This window comes from Fukomys damarensis, unplaced genomic scaffold, assembly GCF_012274545.1.
Source record: "Fukomys damarensis isolate Sample0158 unplaced genomic scaffold, DMR_v1.0_HiC HiC_scaffold_27, whole genome shotgun sequence".
NCBI classification, from domain to species: Eukaryota; Metazoa; Chordata; class Mammalia; order Rodentia; family Bathyergidae; genus Fukomys; species Fukomys damarensis.
In genome coordinates, this window is record NW_022900939.1 from 39,203,385 (window position 1) to 39,212,694 (window position 9,310).

Consider the following 9,310-nt stretch of genomic DNA (forward strand, 5'->3'; position numbering starts at 1 on the left):
TGTAAAAGATGTTATTACTGTCCCGGAAGGACCCTCCTATGGTGCTTGATTAGCAGCTAGACAACATGTGATGGGAATAATCAAGGAAGGGGACTGAGGTTGGTAAAAGAGAAATGGGGTGTACAACGAGAGGGCTGAATTTGGGCAAAGACCAAGTTGGGGCTGGGTCCTTGAATACGCTGGCCAATGGTGTAAGTGCCCGAATGCCAGCCATGGCCTCGAAACGCTTGCCCCCTTTCCTGGATAGTTAATGGAAACAGCATCTTTTTGATTCAGATTTATTAACAAGTTATATGTCTGCTCGAAGATCAAACATGTATATAAAAATGAAAATTGGCATCTAGTTTATATTCTGCCCTAAATTAACTATTACCAGGTTAATATATAATTTAAATTCCAAGAGATTTAAGGACCATGGAACAAATTGAACATTTGAGCATTTTATCTTGGCTATAGTTTTTCTCGGGAGTCACTTGTGGGTGGTCTTCAGTATTTTCCGCTTCAATTCAATTAACAAATATAAACTTCATTTCCTTCTGAATCTAGTTAAAGTATGATGTCATTTTAAAAACGCTGAAATTCATATACACATACACATATGATCAAAAGCTGGATAATGTTTAATGGTCACATGCAGAGCTTCTATTATCAAGACAAATTGATAGTAATTTGTATGAAATTAAGTAGAGCCTCCTGCCTTGACATTTAAAAAGAGGAGTTATTAATACTGGTTTTTTAGTTGGATAGGACACATTTCTGAGGTTCAGAATTGCACAGGTAGGAATGAAAATGCTTACTGCTCTAAAGAGTACTTTAATTGAAAGGATTCTAAAATTTTCCATCATTACCAGAAAAGTTTAAAGTTAAAAAGTGTAGTGCAGGAACTGATGTAAGTCAAGCATTAACATATTCTACTATTTTCCACAAAACTGATGCTAAGGAACAGCAGATGATGTCAGGTATGTTTCTTAGCATTGAGTTAGATTAGATATGAAGTCCTGGGCTACTAACCAGGTTTTGAGTCTTATGCTCCTCATTTCCTAAATAAGGGCCAGGACTAACAGCCCTTTAATATCCAATCCAAATCTATCATCTATCTATCTATCGATTGATCTATCATCTATCTATCTATGTATCTATCACCTATCTTTATTCTGACAGGTACTAGAATCCTGTTTTGTGCTGTGTGTAGGGTTTGAGTTTTTAAAAAACTGTATGTCAGGGGCACACTGTGCTAATTTGAAACATGTATAAATGCACAGTTTCAGTGAAATGGTCAACTTAAAATATTAAGTTTGAAATTCACAGCCTCATACACGTGCCTATCGATGGTGTGGTCAGTGGGGACAGCCTGGGCTCTGGCTTCACCTCTGAGCACCTCTGGTTCACTCTGTCTAAAAACCAGAACAATACCACCCTCTCTTTAGCACTTTGGTTTGAAGACCAATAAAGTCATAATGATGTGTCAGAGCACATATAAATCACAAATTACTATACAAATGCAAAGGATTATTGTAATGACCACAGGTTGAGTTTTCCCTGATAAGAGAATCTGAATATTTTTAGAAAATGTATGTGCTTTGTTGCCTCTTAAACTAAAAGCAATTTACAATTTTTCAATTTGTTACCAAATTTTTAAAAAGGCAATCTTTGTGGATATGCATTCAAATCCTAAAGCCTTTTATGAAGTAACCAGCTGTCATTCACAACTGGAAACCCTGACTGGTATATGTCTAAACTGACATACACACACTCATATAAAAATCACAGTTTGTACACTATGGTAGTGGGGCATTTCTGTTCCCAATATGGAAACTAAGAAGTAATTAGCCAATTTTTTCCAAAAGTAAAAAAGTTATTCTAGTGTGGGTGTCTTCATGTGTATTCATATGAGGGAGCACAGAAAATTACTATGTGTTTCTAGGTATCATTCTTTTGATAAGAAAGGTACGGATAACAATGACATTTTATAATTACCAGCTGTGGATTACTACAGAAAACTATTCTGTACTTTTCTTTTTCTAAACATCTGCAGTACTCATAGTCCCCGTGTTGGTTAAATTATACTTTAGTTTTCATTTAGTTGCTTAGGAAGTTTTCTCGATTCTTTCAAAGCCAGTAAAACATCAATTTAGGTCGCCATAATAGAAATTAACTAAAATAACCAGTCTACTGACTAAAAGAGTTAATATGCTTTCTTGTTTATATAAACTAATATCAAGAAGTGAATGGGGATGGATATAAAACAAATGGTTATAGGCTAATATTCATAACTGATTAAAACATGTGACTATACACACGTTTTTCAATTACAAAGATATACATTTAAATGACTACATTAGAACATGTATAACACATATTGCGAAGCCCATAAAGGGCCAGCAGCAAAGTAAGGCCAGTATCTTTGTGATTCCTTTCTAGCCCAAATGCACATGCATATATTTATGTTTTCAGTTGCATTTATTCAGCTACAGGTCTTTTTACAATCCCAGGAATGCAGATCTCTGACACCTTGACAGTGCACCAGAGTTTCCGGGAAAGAGAAAGCGCAAAGAAATTTCTAACAGATGAATTATTTACATCTTTTAAAACATTTTTTAAATTTCGATTATTACAAGGTATTTTATAAGATTGAATTTATTAGATTATTTCTAACTTGCACAAAAATATCCTTTCCACTTCACAGTTTTAGTGAGGCAGTGTTTATGCTTCTGCTTTAAAAAGAGTCAACAGCTAGATTTATAACGGCTAATAAGTGCTTGTGTTTTGAACCAGTCAGTAATTCATCTAAAAAGAGAAAATACAACTACATTTTGAGTGGCATTTTAACCAAGTTTAATTTTTATACTGTGTAGCATTTCTTATTTCTGCTCTCACTTAACAAAAATTGCAAAGTAAATTAACCAAACTTCAAACGTTTGTCAAATACTTGTTTCAAAAATCAATATATACAAACAAAATACCTTAACAGTTCTCTATTATTTATCATGATTAACTTTTCACATAATAATTCAATTTTAGTTAAGACAGCAATAAAAAAGAATAATTTCGTGGTCTTACTTTGATCGTTTATTTCAGGGAACTCGAGCCTGCCTAAATTATAAAAGTAAAGATAAATCCAAGAGTATAGTAATCAAGGTATGAAATCCTACAGGTCTTTTGGGTTAAAAATAAAATCTGATAATTGCTTTGAAAATTTCTCCCCACCTTATTTGTTTAAAGGGACCACAAAGATCTTATAGAAGAGATTAAATTTTATAATCTCGTTTATTTTACTGCTTGTCTTATCTAAAAAAATGTATCGACAGTAAATCCTGTAGGTATATCTCTACTCTTGGTTTTGTACAAAGGCTTCTGAGATGGTAGCATTTTTGGCTTTCAGGTTCAGCTTTCTCCTTGTGGATCTCCCACCCCTGCAGGTCACCGGGAGGATGTGGCCAAGCCATGTTGACCTTCAGAGCCAAAGCCACTGAGCCTGGGGACAGAACCCAAGATTCTCTACGGGTGTCTTTAAGAGCAGTCACACAAAAACACGTCAATATTTTAACCTGCACCTATAAAAACCTTTCCTTCTTTTAAGAAAGCATCAAGTCTCCACAAGGAAGTAACTTGTGTTTTTTAACTCTGTAGAAGCAAGTCGGCCATCTATGTCTTAGCAAAGTATGCTTGTCCCACTCATACTAACACTGAATGGTGCAGAAAGTGGCTTCACTGTGAAGACATCTATATTTTGGCTTTCGCTTCTGTCGAGCCCTACTGATGACAGAGCCACAGTGAATTTTAATGGCCCAGAACACCTGTTTTCATAATTTGAACTTTGGACCAAAGGGGTAAGTGGTTACTAGGATGCCCCGAGATGTAAGTATCAAGAAAGTTATCACCCCCCTATGTGGTTTTGGGGGGACAGATACAGATGGGATTTGGACTCAAAAACCAAGAGAAGCATATCAGGTAGAAGAAATAAATTGAGCAAAGGCAGAGAGGCAGAAAAGAACATAAATTATTAGAAAACACCGAGTAGTTCAATTTATTTGAAATAAAGACATCATGAAAAAAATAAACCCAGAAATCACTTCAAAGGTAGGCTGAGCTACTGTGTGGACAGTAAGGCACCTCTACATTTCTTAACTGGGAGTATATATAATAAAATTTACAACTATATCATCCTTTTTGTAATCACTTGTACATGCAATGCAACAGCATTATAATCATCTTTTAAATGCAATGAACTTGATGTAGAGCAGGACAAAAGGAAAAAAGATAGCATCTTTAATGTAGTATTACTTGATTATATAAAGACGAAATATAGCATTCCATGTTTAAAACAATATTTTATATTTTACAGAATGGTATTTCTAAGCAAAGAGGAAACTTTACATTTTATATTAATGGAAGTAACTTTTCATCATATAGTTATTTTTCGGTAAAACTAAAATTACATTTTAAAAAAGAAAGAACAGATGTGCAGAAATTTAAGTTCATGATATATTCCTTTTTCATTCAGAATAAGCCGCTTAAATTATGAAATCACTATTGGCACATTTCATTCTATATGTGATTTTAGCTTTGCAATTCTTAGTGTTATACTACACACAGAAAACCATCGTGTCAGCCGCCTGAAAGAATTTAAGTTCCCCTTACATGCATCTCTGCAGAGTTCTCACTGAATAATTTTTAGGAAATAAAAAAAGAAACTGGGAAATTTACAAACACCTAAAGAGATGTACATTATGAAAGTAGTATTCATAGACTTCAATAATGAACTTGCAAATACTTTAGTCTTTATGGAGTTTAATGGCTTTTAGGAAATCACATTATAAAATAATTTAACATGATTTCACTATCATTCCATAAACATAGGGAGAAAGATCTGCAATTACATATATTTTTTAAAAGTAAATAGGTGAAATTAGTAGGATGTACATGTGTAAATATCATATAGTTGCTCCGGTGTGATAATCTAAAAGTGTAAATAAGGATCAAAATGTGTAATTGATATTGTGTGATAGGAAAAACGGTCTAACGGTGTAGGGGAGGTGGGAGAGGTAGGGGAAAGGTAAGAAGGGAAAAGAAAAAATAAGAGAAAAGGAAAAAAATGGAAACAAAGTCTTTGTAAATAGGAAAGGGTGGAGGGGATGAAGGAAGGGAACAGGAATGGGGAAAAATTAAGAATCAAGCTACATAATGTAAAGGTACAACATCCCAATGATGAATGTAGGTACTGTATACCTAAAATGTACCAATAAAAATATATAAAAAAATAAAAAATAGGAAATGATTTTCAGGAAACCTAATTATGACAAACGTACTAGAAAATGTGGAGCTCAACCCTAGAGTCGAAACTATTCTTATAAAACTCAAAAATATATTCAAGTTATAAGTATTCAGAAGTATATAAGTTAAAACTAATTTTTACTTTCATAAAATGTATGGTTTGGTTTCAGGCACACAAAATGTTGCACAAAATGTTAGTATTTAAAATAGCCAGTAGCAAACCATTTATTGAATTTTTGCTTCCTGAAAAACCTTTATTTTAGGGGAAAACCTCTTTAAAATGCATAGTTTAAAGGTTTCATAGGAACAGCAAATATATCAAATGTCCTCATCCTCAGTTATTACTTCCTTTTTAGCACCATACACATTCTTTCGACTTGGCTGAACATTAAAGCATGTATCATAAATCGAATCTTATATGAAAATGCATTTTTAAAAAAATTCAGACCAAATGAAGAAATATCTACAAAGGCTGATGTGCAGTACATCAAAACCACCTGAACTTACAGACTGAGCTGATATTTTGCAAATCCTTCTTTGCAAGAATTTAAGTCTGTGTACCTTGGTTCTAGCCAAATAAAATATTTTTAAAGAAATCATTTAACTAGCTATTTTCAGCTCTATGGTTTTGCTGGAGTGGTGTGACATTGTTCTTAGCCCTCAAAAATTAACTGTCCCCTGGGGAAACAAATATTTAATGAACAAAAAACAATGTGCAAGGGCAGTAATCGAGAGATGTACAGGACAGATAAGGGCCATCCAATCAGTGTCTGGAAAAGGTGACATAAGAACAGAGTCTACAAGGAGAAATTAGTGTAAAGGAAGTGGAAAAGTACTAAGGGGTATCAGGGATGGGCCAAGGCAGATGCTGGGGAGTGCAGGGCACTGTAGCAAGTTCAGGGTCATTTCAATTGTGCCAGGATCTTAGAGTACAGCAGACGAAGAGGGGACAGCTGCATCTGTCCAGGAGAAGTATGATCTGTCTCATTAGAGCTCGTCCTCTGCCTGCTGGTTGTATGGAACTAACGCCAGGCTCTAGCAGGAGGTGACATTAATGGATCTGCATTTTAAATACGCAACTTCTGTGGCTGTGCAGAGAATGGAGTGGACTGGAACAATGCAGTTAGGAGACTGAATGAGAGAGGTGAGTAAGTCTAAGACCGGCAAACGATGGCAGAGATGGAAAGGAGAAGCGAGATTAGTAAAATATTTTAAAACTGAATCAAGACTGAGTTCAAGGAAGTGGGAAGATTGAGCACTTGAAGCAGTAAGAAATGTGAATGATCTCTTCTCACTAGGCTCTTCCCACAGTGCAGCCTTATGAAGTGAATTCATACAGCAAAGTTACATTAATTTTCAACTGCAAAGCAGCCTAGGCAAATGTATACCAGCCGACAGCAGCTTGGACCTGAGCACTCTGCGTGATTGGGTCACACGCAGAGGACCTGGGAGAGTGACATCACAGCCTGTCCGATGGTGTACAGTCCTCACTTCTCAGTCTCAAACCATTTCCACTAAGAGTGGAACAAAACAGAAGGATTTCTGTTCTTTGAAATTTCAAAACACATCTTTCTCTACTTGGACCATAGCTATTTATTGCACCATTCCAAGAACTGAATACATTTTTTTCACTTGCAGAAAGATTACCTCTGTTAAACCTTTTCATACACTCCTGAAATAAAAAAAGAAAAAGAAACCTGTATTTCCTTAACCTTAGCCAATAACTCAAGAGTTTTCTTGCCTGTGTTTATTTCCCTTAAGCTGCATGAATTGGTGATTGTTTTTGACTATCTTTTATCAAACAGCCTTTCACATTGCTAAATAGATTTTAGTATTTTATTTTTGCTCAACTTCATCCTCATATTGTATCTTTATTAACAAATCATTCAGTTATAAATCTTAAGATTCCTCTGAAAGGGTAGTCTAGGACATTAGGTAAAAATTAAAACCATTGGCCAAGAAAAAAAATGCATTTGCTTTGAATTACTGTATTCTATAAACTTAATGTGCTATGGAAAAAAACAATTTATTGAACTTTCTCTGCAGTAATGATGTATGGTAGTGTAAAACATATTAAAAAGTCAACAATATTATTTTTCTTCCCTATGCATGAAGCACAAAATAATAGCTAGCTATAGAACTTATGATGTGCAAAATTATCAAATTTGTTATTAATTCTGTGATACTCTTTTCCTTACAAAACTAATGTAATATTTGGTTTTCAGAAATAAAAGAAAATAGTGTAAAACAATATTTTAGAGGTTAAAACAGAATTTTTTCAAAAGGTTTTAAATTGGGGTAAAAAGCCTTAAACATGATGTGAGAATCAGCCAATTGCTTTGATATAATAGAATTCATTAAACATTATTTTACCTTGAGTTAGCATTTAATAAATAGCATCTTCTACAAAGTCCATAAAATTATAATTAATCTCTCAAGAGTCATTTTAGTAACTGAAAGTACTGGAAATTTCAATTTACATTTTTGGCATTAATGACCTTCCCAGAAATTCTATTGTATGTCCAAAATGAATAAAAACCATGAATGAATTTAGTAAAAAGTCATGCAGTCAGATGATCAAGAATGAAAGCAACGTGGTTTGTTCTTGAATTTACAGGGTAACTGATAATTCTGGACAATAACATTCTACTTGTACCCAGTTGGTTAAGTGAGGGAAATAGCTCCATGGAGGCTTGGCTGAGGTGTGGATTTGCACAGCTGGACATTCTCAGTCTTTCCGCCTGGCAAGCATGGAGGTCTGAGTGGACAACCCTCCCCTGGGCATTATTTCCCGCGGGTCATTAGTCTACTTTGTGCAAGAGAACAGGTTGCAAATCCTTCCTTCCCTTCTCAAGGAAGCAGAGCAGAATGCAGGGCAGTGAATGAGTTGCTATTTTAGGAATAATCTTGTACCCACTAGAAATTTATAGATTAGAAACCTCTTCGTAAACTTTATCTTCTTATGGCACATTTTCCTGTTAGGACTACTATTAATTGTGACACTCAGCAAGTGGCATAGTAGTTGAAAGGCACAGGATCTGATACTGTCCTAGTAGGAAACACTCTCTCCGACCTGCTAAATCTTAGAAAAATAAGTAAATAAAATGGGGAAAAATTGAATGGATTCAAGATAGGTCAGAGAAAACAGGGATAATTATTCACAGAAAAACTTGTTCAAAGAATTTGGAATAAAACGTAATGTGTCATAGCTATTAGCTCTTGGGATGCACTAAGGGCCTGATCTGAAATGAAGCAAGATGGGGTTTGCACTCAGCTTTGCCAGTCATTAGTCATATACTTTAAAGACGGAAGTGTTAATGATAATTTCTAAACATAGTAACAATAAGCCAAAATGATTGTTCTGATTGTCAAAATAGCTGATTTTAAAGTTTTACAATTACTGACTGCTCATTCTATGCTGTTTTAAAGGATTTACAAAATAATCTCTTTTAACCCTCAAGCAACAAAAATGGATTTAGTTCTTAGCCCCTTTTTAAGAAAAAAAGGTAGAAATGAAGAGTCAATATGCACAAAAAGTACAGGTGGTGCATGAAAAACCCAATGCCTAAAATAAATTCAATAGAGGTTAACCATTTTGCTCACAGAAGTTTAATCCAACAGCTCAAGCGATGAGAATTACTCCAAGATAAAAGAATTTAGGCCCAATCAAATTAAATTAATTTTCAAATTAACCGAAGTTCAAATTTGTCATCATTTTATCTCAACATAAACCAATAAGTGGCTAAGAATGAAAATCATGTGGTCAAAAGATTCTTATATTAACTAAAATTGCAATTCATTACATTATAAATTCTTTAATAGATCACCATTTGTGTACCAACTGTCATTTTTACATAGCTCATGAGAAAGTGTGGTATTTGGCAGACTTCTAATTAATTTGATGACACAAGTAGGCAAATGGGATCATATAACTTTCATAGTAAAAATAATAATTGAGGGCCGGGGATTTAGCTCAGCGGTTTGGTGGCCTGTCATGCAAGCGCAAGGACCTGAGTTCAATCCCCAGTACCAAAAA